Source organism: Lepeophtheirus salmonis, chromosome 3 (assembly GCF_016086655.4).
Source record: "Lepeophtheirus salmonis chromosome 3, UVic_Lsal_1.4, whole genome shotgun sequence".
Lineage (NCBI taxonomy): Eukaryota > Metazoa > Arthropoda > Copepoda > Siphonostomatoida > Caligidae > Lepeophtheirus > Lepeophtheirus salmonis.
In genome coordinates this window covers 17,656,056-17,679,381 of record NC_052133.2, presented here as the reverse complement: position 1 = coordinate 17,679,381, position 23,326 = coordinate 17,656,056, and the positions used below count along the sequence as shown (strand labels likewise).

The 23,326-nt window shown below is 28.6% G+C and overlaps 1 protein-coding gene across 5 annotated transcripts in view; it reads left to right on the top strand.

Annotated features, from left to right (window-relative positions):
* LOC121114006 (uncharacterized) overlaps nt 1-23,326 on the top strand; it is a 393,698-nt gene that overhangs the window by 190,076 nt on the left and 180,296 nt on the right. The window contains exons 1-2 of one of the 5 annotated variants that reach the window (XM_071887095.1): nt 8,510-8,648; nt 8,718-8,818. The exons of 1 other annotated variant lie outside the window; for it this stretch is intronic. The gene's annotated coding sequence lies outside the window, so the exon portion shown is untranslated. Of the gene's footprint in view, nt 1-8,509; nt 8,819-23,326 lie in introns of those variants that run through there. 3 more of the 5 variants (XM_071887094.1, XM_071887093.1, XM_040707812.2) reach the window with 3 other exon arrangements.

Sequence of the window (23,326 nt, the reverse complement as noted above, 5' to 3'; positions counted from 1 at the left end):
TTACCTATATTTTTATTCAATATGTCCTCCTTCACATTCAATAACAGCCTTGACAGGCCAGCGAACAGATTGGCAGCTCTTGACGATGAAGGAGTTGTCTATGGTCTACCCCACTGTCATGTAGGCACTCGGACAAAGTCCAAATTTAGATGAAGGGTGGAGCAGATATTTTTTCCAATACACATCAAACTGAAAAGTCTAAGGAGCTGAAGTCCGGGCTGGATTAGGGCCACAAGGAGATAGGCCAGAAGTTAACCATATTGTTGCTCCAAAAGTTTTGATTCTTTTGGACTATATGGGGCTATAATTGACTTGTTGATGTTGTAGACAGTTGCCAAGAGACTCTAAATCCTTTTCCGCACTGACAAGGATATAGAAGAAATTGCACAACGTCTTGTCTTCTTTTCTTTTTTTATTGTTACTTTGACATTTTAAAACATTTGCACACGGTATAAAGACAGAACTTGTACTTCTTTTTTTATTCAGCTGTCGTTGAGTTGTGTATTAAACTTCGTGACTAAAAATAACGGGTATTAAATAGGAATTTAATACTATTGGAAGTTTGGGGCACTACGTTGTATTTATATCGGTAAATACATATACTTATATATAACTGATTTAAATATTTTGGTGAGTTGCTTTCGAAAAAAATTGTATTAACAAAAGAAATGCCTTACAATTTACTATTTTTTTTTATATTATTAAAGTATATTAATTAATTTGTCTTACATAAAGGATATATAATATATAGTTTATTATTTGTTGTCCTATTTTTTTTTTTTTTTTTTTACAACGGTACAACTATATTTCAACATAATTATAATATCTATTCAACATCAACTTCAATCATATTAAATATATTATTTCACAAACAGGGAGACAAAGGGGTTCTTTTACTTCATATTTATGTAAAATGTGGAGAATTATTTGTTATTTGTTGCCATCATTGGTTTAGGTAGAATTTAGTTCTTACTAAAAACCCTCGGTTTAACTAAATAATTGGATTTGTTAATAATAAAAACCACATAATTAAGCTTTGCCATCCCTCAACATCTAGCTATTTATGCTAAAAAGTAAACTTGCATATAGTTATAAGCAGTATACCAATTGAAACCATTAATTGTGAAATTTTATTATATAAATATATTATAATCGACTAATTTAACTTCTTACATCTCCAAAGCTCATAGATCCACAATTCTATTTTTCTATTTTTTAACGTGAGATATTGATTTTATCTTGTTCAAATAGATTTTTAATCAAAATCAGAGATTGTTATGTTAGGGATATGTAAAATATATGGCCAATCTCAACTATGCTTTTTATAACTGAATAAAAAAATTGTGTAAAGTATTTTATTGCATAAATCAAGAGCTTTTGAATAATATATTATATTCATCCATCAAATGAGAGGTTTACGAACTACTAAACAAATTGAAAAAGTCTTCAAGAGGAATTTGATAAAATTCATCTGAAAAAAAAAAGCTCAAAAGTCAAAGTTGGATAGATTGCAGATATTAAATTTCATTTTTCAGTTTAGCAATGATAGGATGTTGGACATACTAAATACTAAAAAGTATGAATTTTACATAGAATTACAATAAATAAATATTTCATAAACATATTTTGGTTAACTAAAGTTTTTGTATTCAAATTTATAGGTTGATTTGAGATATCCAAGTATATCAACTATAGTTTAAAACCTTTACTAGGGTAATGAAACCTAATTTGGTATTGCGATTCAAATGAAATGATCCAGTTTTTGTGAAGATGAATTGAGGTTGTTGTTTTTTGCTAAAATTTGCAGCGTTTTCAAGATATTAATCAAAATAATTTATTTATAGAAATGTAAGATAATTATTCATGGACTTATACAAATTTAATCCACGCACAATTTTGAAAAATATCATTCTTGTTAAATTGGAACAATCAAGAAATAATATATTTCTTCGTTTCAGTTGAGTGTCCTAAGGATCCTTGATTTTCAACTAATGATATTTTCATACATCTCATTTCTGGATAATAACCAATTCTGAAAATCAAAGATTAGGGCTATTAATCATGAGCAAATCCCAATAAATAGGAATTGATTATTGCCACATTAAAAGCCAATTTACGTACTAGGCAATACAAAAATCAGTAAATAAAAATTCAAGATAATATCATTTTTTTATAATATATATATTATAGTTTTTTTCTTCTAAATATAGAAATACCGAATAGTACATTAAAATCTGAACAGTTTGAATTTTAAACTCCAACAAGATATAGTTTATTAATTAACAATATAATTTCAAGAGAATTAATACTTTAAATAGATGTGTTTCAGAACTCTCTTAATCATTAATGTAACCACCCATAGCGGCAATGATAGCTTTCAGGCGCGGCGAGATGCCCACTGCAGATGTTGTACTCTGTCATGGCGTCGTATTGCTTGCTGGCAGTGGCATTGAGGGCATCGGTGTTTAAATGGCTGACACTGGAGGCATTTTTCTCAAATACACCCAAAAGGCGTAGTCAAGGGGATTTGGTTTCAAGGCGGTAGGTGGGCCAAAATTGTAATAAAAAAGTTCAAAATATTCAAAAACAATCAAAAGAGCAGCATACAATTTATTTAATTCTTACCTTGTGGCCCTAACCGTCTCAAATGTCCCCTTCATTCTTTTGCACGACAACCAAATGGTGTCTTTGTCAAGTCAAAAACAATTCAGTTCTAGATTTTACTTTAAACTTTAAAAAAATCGGTATAACTTGATAAAAAAAGTATGAACCCTTTAAATGGAATCACCATAGTTCACGGACAGCACGCTCGGGGGTTATTCTCTTAAACTTGATGTGTGTACGTTTGCGCACCGGTGATTCCTAGAGAAAGAAATATACTATATGGATTTCTCCAAAAAGATTCCTAGTTTAGATGGAGTAAATGTAATATTATAATGTTTACTTATACTTAATCACTGCAACTCCATCTCACAAATTAAAGGAACTTAAAAAAAAAATCTTTAAATTTGGTCTCAAGATTCCAATTTTATAAAAAAAAATAACTTAGCTTGCCTTCAAGACAAATCAACAAATGACGTGATATTCTTTTCAAAAAACATTGGAAAATCACTTGAGGGTCTCTTTCGTTTCATAAAAATTACAATCATCGAGTGTGCATCATAAAGTGATTTTGTTGACGATATTGTTAGTTTCTGAGGCCTCTGGGTTGATATACCCTTTGGTCATTCAGAAGATCTTTGTTGCGTCATCAATGCAACTTTGGTTTTTTTCCTGTACTACAGACTTTATTTATGGACTAAAGTTTATAAGTTTATCTATTTGTAAATTTGCAATTCATTTTATTTTTCAAAAAAAAAATGACTGAATCCTAAATCCTGTGAGAGTAGAATGAAAGGAGGTAAAGTTCAAATAGAATTGTAATTATTTAAATAACAAAGCTCTCCTAAAATATATACTGAACCTTCAAAAATTTCAATTTCAAAGTTTTATTTTTGTTTTTTTATGTAGTAATAAAAAAGTACATAATGAGAAAACTGCATTTATTATTTTTCGTGTATTTTTATTCCACAAATATAGTATTTATCTCTAAAAATGTTTATTCGAAATGCAAAATAAATATACCATCTGTTTTCTTAAGCATAGTGCAGAATATCCTTTTATAAAATATTGCTGTTTTTTATAAGAAATGAAAGTTATGCAGATGTCATCAAAAAAGCATATAATTTTGGTTTTGCAAATAAATAATATATAATAAAAAGTAATCATATACCTATTGAAATATCATACACTTTCTATTCCTTTATAATTGTGTTTATTTAACAACTCAATCAAGTTATTTTTAAAATATATTTAATTTTAACTGAACTCGTCAATTGCTGTTATAGACTAAAAATGTCCTTTCTGGACATTTACAAACTTTTCAGGCTAGACTCAAAAAGGCTTTTTGTTCCATTAAATTTATCTTATAACAAAAAAACTAAAGATTTTTCAGATAGATCATTTTTAAATTGATATAAGCTAAAATACTAAAATTAATTTCATATTATTTTTAGATACGGTTCAAAATAAGTTGAATATATATTTTGACTATTATCGTTTTTTATTATAATAGTTTTATTAATAAGAAATTTATTATTTTTCCAATAGATGGTTTTAGTAATGTGTATCTCGTGTTGTATAAGTGCAATAAATATACGAAATATAGATGCGCCTACTGGGCAAGAAAAAAAATATATGCCAGATGGTGCCAGAAAGATAATATTTCGTATCAAAAATTTTTTTATTTCAAAGTGATTGTTTGATTCACTATTATTTGGGGGGGGGGGCGTCAAAGATGGACAGTATCAAAAAAGAAAATACGTTGTATTTAGCAGTTTTTCTTCGATAAAGGCAAAAATACCACCCAGGTGATTAAAAATGCGAAGCGTGTTTATGATCCTGATAGTGTAAAAGTCAATTATGCACAATTTTGATTTCGTTCCGGTAATTTCAATGCCAAAGATGCAACACACTCTGGATGGCTAATTGTCGAGAATGTGGATAAAACAATGGAAATCGTCGAGTCTGACCGTCATATAAGCACTGATTTGATCGCCAACAAGATAAACATGATGTGATTTTTCGAAAATCCGATAAAAATAATGATATATGTTTACTACATCTTATATTAACAACCAAACGCGACAGGGTATCTATTCTGTGCTTGTAAATTAAGTCTTATTACAATATCTGCTATACACTTTGCAGTTCTAGACTACACAACTTTTATAAAATCCTATCTTGTTCTGTTTTGCCTTGTATCTCTCTCAACCAAAAATAAAAAATAGATTAAGTTATTTAAAGCTGGTGATGGCCTCGCTTTTTAAGCTGGACACTTCAAATTTTCGAGAATGGAAAAATGTTTTTATCATTTCTATTCAAATAAGTATATACAAATATACCAAGGTTGGAAAAAAAGTACTTTATTACACCCCAAAAACAATGAAAAAAAGCTTATATGCTGCGTAGTTTGTTAAATGCCATAAAAACAAAACCTAAATCCAAACACCCATTTTTTATCTGTTACTGGTATTTTTTTCATTTTTTTAGGGGAGAACATCAAAGTATGAAGTACATGCGTTCATCAAGGACAAAGAGTAACTCTAAATATTTGCTTGGGATGCATGACCTCGTTGGACATGGGGTGTAATTGAGGATCAATATCAGATATATGCATAATTTGATCTTATTTCCTTTTCCAATAGCTACTTGCAGCCAATATAATAAAACGTCTGTACAACTCACCTCCTCTCTGAGAGTCTTCAATTTGTCACCATAACTATACCCTTTTTGATTTCTTTTTTAGTATGGAAATTACTTAATATTTACAACTCTATTTTTACTAATCCTTTCTATGAATAGATACATTTTATCTCTAGGAAAAACAAACCATAAGATAACGTTTTTTACAGAAATGAGCAGTTCAGGTAACAGACAGACAAAAGTCAAAAAGTACATAAATATATAAGATTACTTGGATAATGTAGAATAAATATACTTATGATCGTATATATATATATTGCAAGATTAATGTGTTTTTTAATGGTTAGTATTACCCATGAATTTATATCTATAGGTAATTTCATTGTCCCTTTAATTTAATGGCTTTTTGACCTGGGAAATATATTATTTGCTTGATGAATACATTTATAAATATGTAATTATTCGTTAATATGGCACGATCCTTAATTTGAAATGTATTGCAATTAAACAGAAATATTTTTTTTGAAAAGTAGTCTAACAAATGAGAAAAATGAAATAATTGGCGTAGTACTAGTTAATTTGTGGACTTTTTTTTTGTTTGAAAGAAATCTAGACAGATACAAATAATATTGACATACCTGAACTTTGATGTAACTTTTGATTATTTAATCTATTCATCTATAACAGTTGTATATATGTATACTTTTGTTCTTGTGTTCTGCAAACAACGTTTCTTAAACATTTTTGATATATAAAATTATTTGAATCTTGAATTCTCCAAAATGTTTTGGAAATAAAAACAAAAAGGTTCCAAGTTGCAAGAGATTACACAAATTATAATATATGCATCAATTTCAGTGCATTGTTCAAGATAAATTTAAAATATTGAAACCCAAATTGGCAACTTTTGTTGCCAGTGAAGAAATAATAATTTTTTAACTATATTCTATTAAAGTAACGAGTAATCATCGATACATTTTTATGGACCACCAATTCTGCTCTTCCTGCGTTTAGGGACGTTAAATACCTAATTTGCCCCTCTAATTTTCTGAAAAACTTCAGTCATTTTTTTTTCCTTTTTTTTGAAAAAAACGCTATCAAAGGCTCAAGCTTCTAATCAACAAAGATATAACAAATAGTATCCGCATCATGTTGAGGAACCCCTTTATGAGTCTGAAGGATAGCTTGTCTTTGTACAAAATGGCAACGTCGTCCATATTTATAAAAAAAAATTGGAGAAAAACTCCGTAGGAGAAACTGTACTTGTTCTGTAAAAAAGAAACCAAATAATCTAGACATATGATCTACTAATACATATTCATAACCCACGTTAGGAATACAATGAAATCGATCATTTGAGAAGCCTAGAGTATTGAGCCAAAGAGATCCGATTGGTTGATGCCCAGAATCGAAGGACCAAGAATGGATTTAGTATCAAAATATTAATTTCTAAGATGCATTACATAATACATAGGGCCAGAACTTCTGTGTCAGCCATGCCTATTGATGCTGCTTGTCATAGGGCTTGGTGTTTTCGAGTGGAGGGAATCGACAATGGATTGGCAATAGGGGAAAATAATATTTAGGACTATTTTTTACAACTGCATTCAGATACTCTATAGGTCTACCATTTTTTCGTTTTTTATCTCATGTTTTTTTTTTCTACCCTTATTTTTATTAACTGATCTGGATGAATAATAATTTAGTCACATTATAAAATTTTAATATAATCACTGAATATTTTATAAATATGTAAATTATAGCCATAAATCAATAAATAATATTTATTGTTTTCATAAAACTATTAACAAAAAAATTGTCTAATTTATATGTTTGAGGCATCCCAAATTATAATAATATAAACGACAATTAATCGTCATAATGAAGTAATTGGAAACGGATAGGTTTTTTAAAAACCATATCAGTGATATTCAAATGAAGGGTATACACTACTTGAGGGTATCTCAACTCACCAGGGAAATTTGAATGGAAAGCTTATAATCAACCGAAGTCTCTCTATGAAATGTTGGTCTGGGTGTATATAGGATGTTAAAAAAATGGTGCATATTTATTTTCCTTGTTTGTGTTCCAATTTGTTTTTGAGCTAACTCAACCTCAGTTCAATAGAACATATAGTTTCAGAATTTTTTTAATATAAATATCAGTTATTCAATAACTGATAAACATATTTGATAATTCTATTAGAATTAGTTCTTGTCATTAATATATGTAATATTCCCTTAAGAGTTTCATATATACAGAGTCGTACACAACAATTGAAACAAAATTGACCTTATCCAGATCCTAAACAAATGCATTGTCAAGATTTTTATGTTTTATTTAATAGTATAGATGGTATCAGCCTATAAATTTTCAATATCACATCCATTCGTTCAAATCATTGCCTCAATTTTCCCACAGAATACTCGCAAGGCTTTGATGATGTCTGCAAAGAGAAGCTTTTTAACCATATGCTTTAAGGCGGCCTTGAGGGTCTTCATGCTGTTGTTTGAGTTTGTGTAGAGTGTCTCTTCAACTTCCCCTAGACAAAACAGTCCTAGAACATCATGTCAGGGGGGCCTTGATAAATTTATTCAACGCTACCTTGATGACAGGAGTCTCCTTCGTCACCTACTACCTTCCCTGGACTTTCCTGGTGGTGTTGACGAAGGTCTCCAGGTTCTTAGCGATCCTCCAGGTTATGTGTCTGGGGTATTCAGCGAGTTTGGCTATTACTTTGTACCCCTTGTGACATAGTTCTGTGATCTTGTTTCTTCTAGGCTGTTCCATCTTGACAACCAACTTAAAATGAAAACAAACTGAAATTTATACTATTAGTCATCTAATCTACCTATTATATGAGCAGGAGGGAAATTGGGGTGTGATGCACTCAAACGGCATGTGAATCTGGTTTATGTTTGCACCACTTTTTTATGATCAGTAGTCAATATACCGGAGATACGTATTTTTTAAATATTGTTTTTTGATTTTATAGTTTCCTATAAAAAGAAATGTATCACTCATGTAATTTACATTTTCCTTTAATATATTTTTTTTTTGGAAAAAAAAATATATATACATATATATGAATAATATTGGAAAAATCATTTCTCAAAATCTTCCCTTTAAAAAGATCAAACCCCATGTATTTTTTGAAGAATTTGAAGTAAGTGAAGAGAGGATCAACGCAAGCGGTAAAAAAAGGGGAGGGATGCTTCATCTACAAACAATATTATTCTTCTTCTTTTTCTTTCCCCCCCTCTTCAGTCGGCTTTCGAATCTGGATGAGTGAAAATCTTAGCATTACTACTTTCTTATGAATTCCATAATATCACGCAGGACTCACATAAGTGCTTCTTGAGTTTAGTTCCTTTCACATTTTGTTGTTCCTTCTTGGAAGTGTTGTGAGTACTGCTTTGTCATCATTACTATTGTTCTTTATATGTATATTTTTCCTTGCTGTTTGTTTCAAGAAAAACATCATCAGTAGTATTTGACGTGACTTGAAGACAAAATATACGATACACTACATTTTTGTAGGAAGAAACGTGCTGAAAGCTCTCATTTATTAAAGGTGATTTATCATTTTTGTATCATTATTTTTGATTATAGAAGGACATGGAAATTGTCAATTTGCATATAATTTTGTTTGAAGGAAAATAGGTTATTTTAATATCTACAAAAAAACATACAAACTTTCCTTTTTAAAACTTCCATTTTCTCTGCCTATAAGAGCATTTACTGAATTCAAAATATATATGAAAAATACACATATTTGTACCACTCGTTCAGCCTCCAAATATATATTTTAATAGTTATGGGTAGATGTGTGAGTAGACACAAAGCAAATTGTCAGCGGGAAGCTTCATTAATTTGCACTCATAGTAAAAAGGGAAAACATTCATAACACTTAATTGAACATCGAATGATGACTTTTAATAATGAAATTGTAAACATTCATGCTGTATAATTATAGAAAGGTAATTTTTGAAAAAAAATATATATATAAAATCATGTGCGTGTAGGGAACAAGTACTTGAAGTACAAAACTAGCTGAAATATTCTTATTGTCAAATAAATATTTTTATTTCAATAACATAAAAATATAACATATACATAGTAAGAAGAAACTAAGTAGTTCTCGTATCAGTGGTCCAGTAATATGTAGAGATTTTTAGGAGTAAGAAATAAAAGGATCAAAAGTTAGTCCCCTTAAAAAGAAATAATTTGTTATTCAAATTTAAAACGGGCCTAACGCCCTCAAAAATCAATTGTTTAGAATTGGAGATATACAAACGCACTCATTTTTGTATTGGCTAATTAAAGAAAGCCAGTATTGGTTCAAAAGCACTCGCTCACCAAGTGTTTGATTTTCTGGGATATTATTGTCCATCAGTGTTGTTTATTAGTCATTTCATATAAGTCGAGTCCCTATGCAAAGTCCAAGTATTTAGGGAAATTTTAAAGTCGCATTGATGTTCAAAAATACTCACTAACTAAGTGGTTATACAATTTGAGATATTAATGTACATCAAAAGTGTTCATTTGTTATTGCATACGAATTCAAGGCAAGATTATAGTTTTTATGTGGCTCATATCCAAGTCTTCAGGGAAATTGATTATTCGAGTCTCAAGTCAAGTTTCATATCTTCAAGTTTTAGTTGAGTAAAACCTTGAGTTTATGTCAAATTTAATAAGAAGATCACGCTTGGTAACAACTCGAATTATATCCCCAAAGCTTTAAAATGATTGAATAAAGTCATTTACATATGCAAAAAGTATCTAGTATCGCATTTGTTAGTTTTTGAAGAATGTAATTTTTTTTTTTACTTTTTTAATCTACAAAATATTTTTATTTGGCAGTTTCTTTCAACTACAAGTATTGGCCAAGTATTTTCTTTAATTTTAAAGTTTTCAACACAAATTAAATGTCATTAAAAAATGTGTTCCTTTTGTTTGTATTTGATTAATAAGGGTTTCCTAACCTTTTAGAAACTATTTGAAATAGAAAAATAATAAGTTAGCATGTAGCCTTGACAGCTTTGGGCAATCTGGATGATAAAAGCTTGCTCAATCCTGAGAAGTAATTCTAAACACTGTTATACTTAAATATAAATTAACATGTCTATCAAACCATTGAAAATCCGCCAGTTTTGTATTTTACGTACACAAATTACAAAACAGAATTTACTTTCTATATTTGTTCTAATCAAAACAAATACATTTTTTTCTAAAAAAGGAAATAATATTTGGTTCACTACTAAAAAAGGCACAACCTATATTTGACAGCAATTAGTGATGGATTTCAGGGATATAGATGAACCAAAATCTAGGTTTCAGTTCTATAAAACTTAGAATATCCGTAAAAAGACCAAACCCGGTGCTCAACCCGGTGTTTGCGACTCGAAATACCCAATATATACGGATCTGGACAAAAAGTTGCGAGAACCATATATTTAAAAAAAAACTAAATTGATGTTTTCAAGTCGAGATGGTTATCAATTCGAAAAAAAACCCTTAATAATAATAAGGATAATATAAGGACCAGAAATCTATCTTTATATAAAAAGTAAACTCAAGTATAGTCCTAGTCAATTTATAGATTTTTGACACGAGTCAATTCGCTACTGGAACTGAAGAATATAACCTATTTAGAGTGTTTTTAAATAACATATGAGCAGAAAAGTCCCAGAAATGTCTCTAATTTTTTTCTAAATTCACCTCATTTTAAGTTTGTACCGGCCTTCAAAAGACAGCTGTCAAAATTTCCTGACAATCTGTTTTTTGAGTTATTGTATACTAAGTGTGTACTTTTGTCATTTCCAAAATAATGGATTAAAAAAAAAGTAAATATTACATTGCTTCTGGATGGTAAAAAACAAAATAATGTTAAACTAAAAAAAACCGTGTTTTTTTAAAGCCCCTGTGTTATACTATTCTTCCACCTAAAAAAAAATAACATAAATAAAACGAACCTATATTACTTAGAAGATAAAGGATCCCAAATCTATTACTTATGATTAAGTATAAATAAACTCCCTCAATAATTATTAATAATAATATATTATGAATATAATATAATTATCCATGAAATCCCGAAAATAATTATTTCTTATGTGAATGGAAGCCTTTATTTTTGTTGTTTATATTTATAATAGCTTTAATTATGCTGACTGTGATGCAGGCTACATATAATTAAGTAATATTTTTAACTCATTAGGTACAATTTAGATAGAACTGCATAGGCATAACACATAGGTGTACTTTTGTAAGCCAACTTATATTCATTCTATTATATGGAAATAAATATGAAATATAAAAATGAACGAAAAATATATAATTATATTATATTTGAATTTATCATGTGCCTATTTATTTTCTATGTGGCTTGAATACAGAAATAAAATATATTATACGACATGTAGATTCGCATTAGTGCTCATATACATTTCTTGTAAAATATACAGTACACGGAAGGAGTTAAAGCAAGGGTCGTAGAAGATTTGTGAGGGACAGACATAAATAAAAATATAAATAGGATGACAGGCATATCTAAATAGTATTTCGGCGAGGGAAAAAAATGATCATAAGGTAAACAATTTATGAAATAAGAGAATAAAAAATAAAATTTGTAAAAAAAATGATTCAATATTGCTGAAGGGCATCAAACTTATACATATTGTGTGTTTATGATGTTTTTGGACTGCTATAGCTATGTATAAACACATTTCCAGAATGAAATCTAGATTAATTATGAGCGAAGGTGTATATTGTACATACAGAGATTGGCAGCATAACGTGAACCGTTAATTAATATCAATTTTATCATTAATGCGGAAAGGTTAAGTGATTATTTTTCCCATTCTGGCTCAGTTATTATTTTGTGAAATGCTTCATGAGCCTAGTTTTCAAGAATGATGGAGAAGACCTTTCCAGGAAATCAGGAAGTCGAGAGCACAATTTAAAGAGGGATCCAGAGTTTCTGTCCTGCTTGATGAAGAATATCATTGAGGAAAAAAGGAGATACTTGTAAAGCATGATTAATTGACTTTGAAATGAATTACTTGATACGGTGCTTAGTAAGAAACTATTTTGATGATTTAGCTTGAGTTCTGTTTGGAATCACTAATTCATTTGGCACCAATGATGATGGCATATTTGACATTCTAAATATAATCAAGGAATTACAGTAATTACTATTTCTGACATTCATCTTCGGACTATTCTGTGAGAGTTTCAATTACGTCGTAAAGAGGAAAGTGAATACTGACATTAGTCCGTAAATCACTTATTTTTCTATGGGCCCGGAGAAGGAGGAATTGATCTCAGAACTGCAAGGAGCTGGAGCACGAGGACTCCGTATTAACTTGGACTCAGAAAAGGTGGACTTATCTACGTTCACATCAACTCTTGCTTCCTTCAATCTAAAAGGATGTTCCATTAAGGAAATGAAAGGATTTCATTTGAGACCATAAAATACAACTTGAGTATTCAGAGAGTTGACTGATTTCTGTTAAATATTTGTTATTTTTCAAAAAATCTTGTTGTTGTCGGGAAAAAGTATTAAAAAGTAACATTGAAGCAACTTAAGAACCATCTAGTTACTAAAAAGTAAGAATGCATTTATGTAATGTGTACATGCATGTTTGAAATTACTAATAGCAGTGTACCAATTTAATCAAATCTAGTAGGATTTAAGGTCAATTAATATTGAATACGACTCTATGTTATAAAATATGAGTTAAGAACTCAATTAAAAAATAATAATAATAATGAATGGGACTTGTGGCATCGGAACCATAGGGACTCCCCCTGCTATCCCCACACACTCTTGTAGAATTTTAAAGTAACAACAATAAAAAAAATCTGTCTTACCTAAATAATTTTTAATATCAAAATTTTCAAAAATGTCGGCATTTTTTATTTATTTGACTTTTATGAAAAATAGTTACTCGTTAAAAGGACTCTAAAAATTTCCAAAAAACTTTTTTTTCTCTAATTTGGTATGTATAAAAAACCTTTAATATATTGTCTAAAGGGCAACACTTTCCCACACAAAGAATATCCTTGACTTGGCCTACAGAAAATCCTATAGACACCCCTGATGATATCATACCTATATAACTAAAGCACACCCTGGATCATCAAGTAATATACTGGGTGGTACATTAAAATCCGAGCACTTAATAATTCAATAATTAATTAAGGTTAACATGAAAAAAAAATGGAAAAAATACAATCACTCTAGCATACGTACAAGTCAAGAAAATCGCATTTGAATGTGATTGAGGAATTTCCATTCGCCCAATCTAAGCAGTGTGGCATTTCTAAAGCCATTGTCAGCAATTCTGAAACGTTGGAGAAGAAAAAGAGCCTTGTGAACACGGCCATACTGGACACGGGGAGTTAAAAAGGCAGGCCAGACCAATATGTTCAGAAATGTCTTGATACCAGAAATGAAAGAAACCCATCTCTCCATTGCAAGACTCTTTTGAGTTTTGTCGAACTCTTTTTTAACACCTCTGCTCCCCCCCAGCTCTGATGCACCCCTTTGACTACACTTTTTGGGATGCATGTCGAGGGAAAGATCTACAATGTATTTCATCCAAACACCAAGGGCCTCAAAACCATTATCAGCCAGCATTGGAACGCCATCTTACAGGACTACATCCGCAGAGGGTGCTAGACCTTCTGCTGACGCTTGAAAGCCATCATTACCGCTAAAGGAGGCTACATGAATGATTACGAGAGCTCGGACACATATCTATTTATAGCATTAATTTTGTTGAAATTATATTGTTAATTAATAAATTATATCTTGTTGAAGTTAAACATTCAAAGTGTTCAGATTTTATTGGACCACCCAGTGTATATATATATATATTTTTTTTCATGTAGATATTGTAGATTTTTTGATTTTTCTCATGTCCAAAGTGTTCTAACGCTCGATTTTTTAAATATAGAAATACACCATTTCTTTCAATTTAACTAGAATCCAAATTGATTTGCTTCGTTTTTTCTTCTTTATTCACTGTTCTTGAAGCAATAACTTTGAACTATAATATTTATTTATGTATGTTTCTTTACGTAACTACTTTGTACATATAAAGAACGGCGAATAATGAATTTTGCATATATTCAAAATTAATCCGACATTCAAACTTATTTATACTTCATTTGTTCATTATTTTATCTTATTTCACGACTCGTTTCGAAAGCAAGATCCACTCTTTGTATACATCTAAAAATTTCACAATTTTAAATTTGCTGTACTAACTTGTACCTTGCAATAAAAATATTACGAATTCAAATTATTATATATATCCTTGGTGTCAACTACCATAACTTTTATGGATATTTTGTAGTGAAAAAGGTACATAATACTAGTTTAGAAGTATTTATTTTTCAAAATCATACACATTTTGGCTATAATTTAGTTACTAATGAAATTGGATACTATTTTTTTTTTGTTTTTTTTTTGTCTCCTTTAATCTTAGCAATAGTTATAGCATGGACCCACGTTATAAAGATGCACTGAATGGTGATTATATGAATATATTATATAAAACTATTTTAGAAGGGTTTGTCATATAATTTTCTAGAAAATTTATTCATGAGAATTAGGCGGAGAAAGATAGGGTTTGATATTGGGCTAAAAAAATGTTTCTCAGGGAAAGGTAATACATTTATTCTCCAGTAGATTTAACATTTACTGTAGAGTCCAAAGTAACTGACTAGTTTGCTAATGCTTCTATACAGTCGGTAGATTGAAATATAGTTTTACATATTAAAATATTGTTATTTATTTTTTAATTCCTTTTAACGGATTATTTTTTTACATTAATGGTTTTCCATTCCCTGATCAAGATATGAATGTGATTGCTTAAATGATTTTCATATCTTGATTCTATCAGATTTTGAGGTTTTACAATTTATAATTATATTGTATTTCAGCATTTTTGCATCTTTAAATGTTAAAAATACAATATAACATAAAAATCAACAAATTTTGTGTACTTACAAAATCAAATGATTAATTTAGACATGCAGTTAAAAAATAGTTTTCAACACAAAAGTAATCTTAAATAACTTTTGTAAAAAATGAACCTATATTAAAATTATATTTTTATGCCAATTATATATATTTTTTTATACATTTACAAAATCAATTTAATAACCTCATAAATTTTAACTGAAGATCCATATCTGAGCTGAATAAAATTTTATTTTAGATATGAAAATGTTAAACAATTAATTATTAAAATTCATTCGAATTCAAAATTATAACAAAAATTTGAACATGATTCCACAATTAACAAAATATTTTCATTTAATTGCGGGACCTATGTTATTATGAAAAAAATACCCAATAAATTTGGAATGGATATTGTCCCAGTTTAATTCTGTGTTGACGCATCAATATATAACATTTTCATAATTTGACTTAAAAAATAACTTAAGGACCAGGTTTATCTAGAAGGTGGAGATAAAAAGTATCCCAATCGTTTTCAGTGGTCACGGATGAGAGAAATGAATACCGTTCTGATTGAATCACTAAGATCACACGAGCTACCTATACGTTTGCGGGTTCCAATCGAAGGAAATGAGCTGATTACCATATATCTTACTGGATGATTTTTCTCGAAATTGAATATGTATTAAGTTTGTAGTCTGCAACGAATAATTGTCTACTTCTAACAACAAACTATTTTGATTAATCATATGGATTATTGCACTCTAAGACACAAAATTCATCGTCATAATCAAAGAATTAGACATTTATAAATTATATTTGAAAGATCATATCTGGGTCATAATATAAATAATAAATCAAATGAACATTTAAACTATATTTGACATTATTGGAAACTTCCATTCATCCCAGAAATTTGAATATAAGGGCTTTAATTGATTATAATAGGTAATGAATTATAAGACTGTATATGATTTAACAAAATAAATTGGACAAAACCTTTTCTTGATCCTTGTTCAATGTTGTTTTTGTGTTAACTCAACCCTTAAATATATGTGTTTTTTTTTGTTTTTTTAATTCGGTAAAAAAAAATTTCAAAGCTGCTCATTGAAATGAGAATAATTTTTTTATTACTTCAGTATAATATATTAATGAATAATTTAAAATAAATAAATATTTATTGTGATTGATTAATACAAATTTGAATTTAAATACCAAATTAGTATTGAACAGCCCTAGCTTTCTTTTTTATAAGTATATATTTATACAAATGCATTTTTGAAGACCATATCAAGCTTTAAAAAAAGGGGAAAAACTACTTTAATGAATTCGTAGATATACTTATATTTTTGATATCTTGCTTAAACATACCAATTTTTATTGCAAAATATTTATTAATAGATACAAAATATATATTAAAGTTATTCACAATGAGTGTGCACTTTTTCTAACGACATTTATCGATTTATCGTGTGAATCATATCTGGTCCATCAGTACGAAAGTAAACTCTACTACATTTTTCAAGATTGTACTAGGATTAAATTTGTATTATTCCACAAATTATCGTTCATGTCTATATAAAGGGTGATTCAAAACAAGCGGTTTTTTCCAGTAGGAATTTTTTGACAGGCATGCGCGAGTTCTGTGAAATTCATACGTCATTTTTACTCAATATTGTTTTACAATTCTTCATGGGAAAATAAAAGCCACAACAACGTGTACAAATTGTTCAATTTTACCATGAAAATCACCGGTCTGTGAAAGAAGTTTTTCGCAAATTACGCCCAATTTATGGTCCACATAATCGACCTTCAGAATCCACAATTCGCAGAATAATCAAAAATTTGAAGGGGCAGCAACATGTTGGGATGTCCTGTCGTCTGGTAGGCCACGTACAGCTTGCAGCGTAGAAAATATTGCGGCCGTAGCCGAGAGTGTAGCGAAGATCGTGAAGAATCGATTCGCCACCGCTCTCAACAACTTGGCTTGTCGTATGCAACAACAAATTGAAGCACATGGTCTCCACGATATTTGGTTCCAACAAGACGGTGCCACTTGCCACACAGCGTGCGTAACAATGGACTTATTGGGACATCATTTTGGTGAGCAATTAATTTCACGTTTTGGCCCAGTGAATTGGACACCAAGATCGTGTGATATCACACCTTTGGACTTTTTTCTTTGGGGCTACGTAAAAGCAAAAGTCTACGTGGATAAACCAGCTAAGATTGCAGCATTGGAAGCAAATATTGAGAGAGTTATTCGTGAGATTCCACTCAGAATGCTCGAACGCGTCATCGAAAATTGGTGCGAAAGAATGGAACATTTAAAGGCCATTTGCAGCCAACATATGAAGGGGATTATTTTCTTGAAATAATTGTAAAGGATTACTTTTTCGGTTTGTAATAAAGTTTTGACCATAATATAATATTTTATGTGTTTTATGTCTACAATCCAAAAACCGCTCGTTTTGAATCCCCCTTTACAAATTATTTTGATTACCCCTTGGGAGGTGCTGCAAATTGCATTTAAAGTTGCAGAAAATAACTGTCACAAATAGTGTTGTATTGGTCCTTATTTAGGACAAATTTTCTTCATAATGATTTTTATATTAACTAGCCTCATATTAACAAAAAAAAGTATAATTATACAATGTCTTCACGTGACATAAAGACATATATGTCTGAGAGAATCTCTTATGATGCTTCGATATCATTTTACTTAATAATTGTGTAAATTGAAAAGTATTTTCAGGCAAGCCAAAATATGTAACATATTTTTCAATATGTTAATTTTTTTTTACTCTTTTTATAGCATAAATGACCTTAATTATGTAGATCTGACCTTGATTTTGTCCACAATAGATGAAATATTTAATTTCTAATAAGTGTTTTTATTTTCGGTTTGTATTGTAGCTATATCAAAAAAAAAAAAATTATGAATAATTTTATATACAACTATACAATGTATCCTGAAGAATTTTAAACGTTTTAATTTCAAGTATTTTTTTGCAAATTATTTCATTGATTGCATATATTTGAAAATATTCTTCACAATAGCTATTTTTTTTTTTTTTTTTTGTAGATTAAAATATTATCGATTTTCATCAAGCCAATTGGTTAATTTGAAATGGAAAGATACTTTAGAGATGAATAATTTCTTAAAGGTGAATCTTATAGAAAACATTTTGTGTAAAATACAAATGTATATACATATATATATATTTTGAAGTAAACGTTGTAATAAGCATTCAAATTTTCTTGACTTTATAATGTTTGAAAAGATAAGGAGTAAAAACTTATAATATTAAACATAATAACCGTACAATCATAAGTTGTAATCACAACAAAATTAATCTAAAATTGGTTTGTTTTTTTGCCAAATCTTATCTTTGATTTTAATTGCAAAATATATATCCTCCATTGTTTTTCTAAACATTCTTTTGTCTAGAGCCATTTTACTTTCTTTTTTAATTTGTAAATATTTTCTTTATTGTAGAAAAAAATATATATTTTTTTGTAAATTGAAGCTTATCAAATACAAAAATACTTGAATAAAAGTGAGTGTTCAAGCAATAAAATAAAATGATTTATAGATGGATATACAAATAATATAAAGGGTGCAGAAACACCTGCAATGATAAAAAAATAGGAGACGCATATATCTCAAATATCTTGTTAAAGAAATATATGTACAGTTTGTGATGAAATATTTGTAATTTAAATAAAGGCCTTATGAATAGTATTGCATCAGTCCTAATTTATTTGATTGCGTTCAGTTCAGAACCAGTCTTTCAATACAAATGAATCAAATTAATTTATAAGGAAGAAACCATTCAATGGTTTAACTTTAAGTTATCGAGTTTTCCTTTTTTAAGGAGTCAAAATTGGGTTTGGACTGGATACGAAGTGACACAACTTTAATGTACCTTGTTTTCTACACATTTTTGTGTTTGCTCAACTCAAAAGCCGGTAGCATCTGGAAAGTGGAAATTTTACATAGATAACCATAATTGCTCAAAGAATATAACTTTTTTTATTCAGATGAAAAAAGAGGATTTTGTTAGACTTTCAAAAAGGACTAAATCTTACATCATTTTATTGTATTATCGAGAAGTTTTCTCTAATTTACAAAGAAGATACAGAAAAAATAAATAAAAAATTTGAATTTGGAAACATGCATCTACAAACTATATTAAAACTTTTCATTCATTAAGATCTATCAAGATAAAAAATAACATTAAATCATGAAGATCTTGTATTAAAATATCTTTCGAAAAATCACATAGTAGGCCACTAGACAAGAAATTTTGTGTTGGAATGTTTATTTACATGTTTCTTGGTTAAAAAAAATCAGGAACCCAACAATTCAATTCAAGAGCAAAAATAAAAATTTACCTTTCCTTGACTATTGTAATTAATCTTTTTTAGTTTGAGTAAAATTATGGGTATTGCTCATTAACTCCATAATGTTCTTATAGTTAATAATATAAGCATTAATGTATATATTTATTAAATAAATCTCCATACTTATTTGATAAAAGTTTTATTTAGTCCCATGGGGCATAAAAGAGTACACATAAATAATTTTTTTCTTTTGACAAATCAATATTAATTTTTTAAATAAATAGTAAAGTACTATTTTTTCACAAAGTATATCCTTATTTATAAATATACTTGCAGTAGAAACCCCCAATTCTAACATTTATTAGGTGTCAACGGAAGGAAAAACTTTGCTTTGATAATATAGATTTACCTGATTTAAATAGAAACTAACTCACCAACACGCCCTCAATGTTACTCTCCGTTTTCATGAGCTCACTTATATGTAATTAATCAATACTTGTATGTTGTCTCCTAAACAATATAAGAATATTGATTACATCTTCAGAAGAAAAAAAAACATTGTTCAGGTTGCCTACAACAACATAACTTTGTACGGTAAATAATGCTTAGAATTTACAAGCAAAGGTGCTCCCATTTTTTTTTTTTTTAATATGAGGCTCTATGCTTTAGCTACAGATTCTCATTGATAAACCTCATTTAAAGTTCCACTCATTATTTTATCTCGTCATTAGGAAAATGAGTTCGTCCCAACAATCAAACAAAACACAAACTTTGCTTTATTATTATAGACTAATATATAAGTGTTGATTATGTATTAACTAACTATCTAATTAAACATAGGCCTGTCAATGAATTAATGTCTTTTTTTTCTATATTTTTGCAAACATAAATAACCAATTAATAGCAATGGTAGTCTTTTATATTCATATACATATATTATAGGATGGCTTGTTTTTTGACATTTTCGAATTTCAAATAAAGTTATCAGTTGGGAAGAAAGTAACCCATGCAAAGTTTTGTAGCTTTACGATGATGTCATCTTTAAGTGATACATCCTTCTTCTTTTTTTTCTTCAAATTATCTAGCCATTTATTCTTTTAAGCATAATATTGAATCATAAATGTCTAAAATAAAAATTTAATGTTTTTTTCAATAACAATAATAAATAATATTCTATTCAAAAATCTAAACTCCAGTTCAAAAAAATTATTATATAGGATTTAGTTTTTACTATGATTTGCATTCATACAAGAATTTTAAGCATTCAAATGTATGTTTACGACTGAAAAATTGATGAAATAGTTTAAAAAAGGATACAACATTTTAATGTCATAATTATGTCTTACAACTGTTTATCCTGTAATTAAATGCATTTAATTTTCTGAGCTTCTTTTTTATTTAATTCACAAACAACGCTAAAAGGATGCTCCCCAACGGAGATTAAAATATTTATTTTCTAAAGTCATCCTATGCAGCAAAAAAAAAACCAATGACGTAATGAAATTTTAATAGCTCGTGGTTGACACAGGTTTTTTTTTTCTTCTATTTTTCGAAAGAACTGATCATAATAATTAATTGTTAAAAAATTATGTTGAGTAATTGCCTTTTTTTTGCTCCAAAGCGTGACTTTGGCAAATAACCTTTATTAATTTTTTATAGGATATAAAAATGTGTATAATAAGATTTTATAACAAATATAGAATAATGTTTTATTGACTAAATAACTAATTGTTACCTTTTTCAAACTAGACAAGAGATATAGCCATGATAAAGTTGAATGTTTCAAGATCTCCAACTAGTTCCTGCAAAAAAAAATCAGTTGAATTTTTATTGGAAAAGGTTGCTAAGTAAGTGTCGGAACTTTTTTTTTTTTTTGAAAGAGCTGGTGGGAGATCTTGAAACAGTCAACTTCATCATGGCGCTATCTCTATTATTTTCTCTTTTAGTTCGTATAAATTTCAAATTTTACAAAATAACTTATGGCAGTGGGAATTGCTGTTTTGATACATCTCATGATTTTGGCACTTCATGTAACGTCACTATTTTAGACATCAGAAAAGGTAGCTTTTTGCCCATTTTTGAAGAATATCAATGACAGCTAATATTCAAGCAACCCCTCCTCCTACAAGCGTCATTGAACAATAGGTTGACAAACACACTCGCTAGACCCAGTAGAACATAACACGTAGAATACTTTTATAGGACGTGTTCATAAACTTCAAGAAAATAATTAGTATTGAATTAGGTGAAATATCAGAGATGGTCTTAAACATTGGAAATGTTGACTGCAAGTCAAAATATGGGGGAAGGAAAAAAAATAAGGTGTACGTTTTCTTAAAAAGACAAACATATTGTCTTTCATTTTTTATTCTAAAATCCATAAAGTTTTTAGAACTGATTTATAAATAAGTAAAAATTTAAAGAATCTAAATTTAAACATTTTTTTTTATATTTGGTATAAAACATAAAAATTAATACTATTGTTTTTATTTTTTCATAGAATCCCGTTTTATCAAAACATATTTTTATTTCTTCCTGAATGATGAACTATAATCATACTATATAAATTTATTTAATAAATTTATATGTTTATATTTAACAAAAATTAGAATGTACTAAAGAACTAAAAAAATACAAAACTTATCGTTACTTCCTTCAAACTTTGATCAAATGTGCGACCTAAGCAGATTTTCCGTACTATGAGTAATTTGAGGTTCAAAAAAAGTTGAAATAAAGCCCCCTTATTATACATTAATACTATAAAGTTAATAAATTATATCTATGATAATAACTTATATTTAGGGCAAAAGTTTTTTCCCTTCACTTTTTGTTTTGTTTTCTAGCTTTTAATGTTATTTTCATCTCTTTTTTTAAATATATAGAAAATATACATTAGCTATTATTATAAAAAAACTATTTTTTTTAAAAATTTATAATGACATTGATATATATCTAGCTACCTAAGTTCAAAGTACATACACATATAAATACTATTTGGTTAAACTTTCTAAAGATATTTTTTCGTTTTTATTAATTTATTATTTTTACCGTCAAAGTAAGTAATTGACTTTGTAAATTAAATGAAATCTTAATAAATTATTAAAATAAAAAGAGTTTTTTTGCATAATATAAATATGTTTGTTCACCCTCCGTTAGTAAACTGGGATATTATACACCCCAAGATTTATAAAAATGCTTCTTAATCCTTGGAATCTACAGTTAATCAGTGGTACTTTTCTCTATGTAACTGAAACATTAAATTTCATAATTAAATTCTATATTTGTCTATGTAATGCCTTGTTTAGGATTTTGTATATTTAGCTATATATAATCAAAATTTAGTGAATTTAATTAACTATTTTACTAAAAAGTCGTTCCTTCATTTTTCCTTTTGATTTCTTGGATTTTTTTTAAATTTCAAGGTGAGGTATAAGGAGGAGAACGGTAGTTACAAAATTATAAAATTGTAGCCATTATTTTATATAATGCACATACTCAAGCTTATCAAAAACATATGGATACTAATTTGATTCTTAATTTATATAAATTAGTTTTATTTGATATATTTTTTTATATATGATTGCAAAATGAATTGAATGTTTAAAAAATGATACAAAGTTTGAGATGACGTAATGTTTATGATCGTTCAACTGTTTATAAATACACTTTATTTTTTGTCCCAGTTCATTTACCATGTTATCCAATGAATTTTCCCTAACGCAGGGTTAAGTACTCTATTATTAGGAAAAACTATTAGGACCA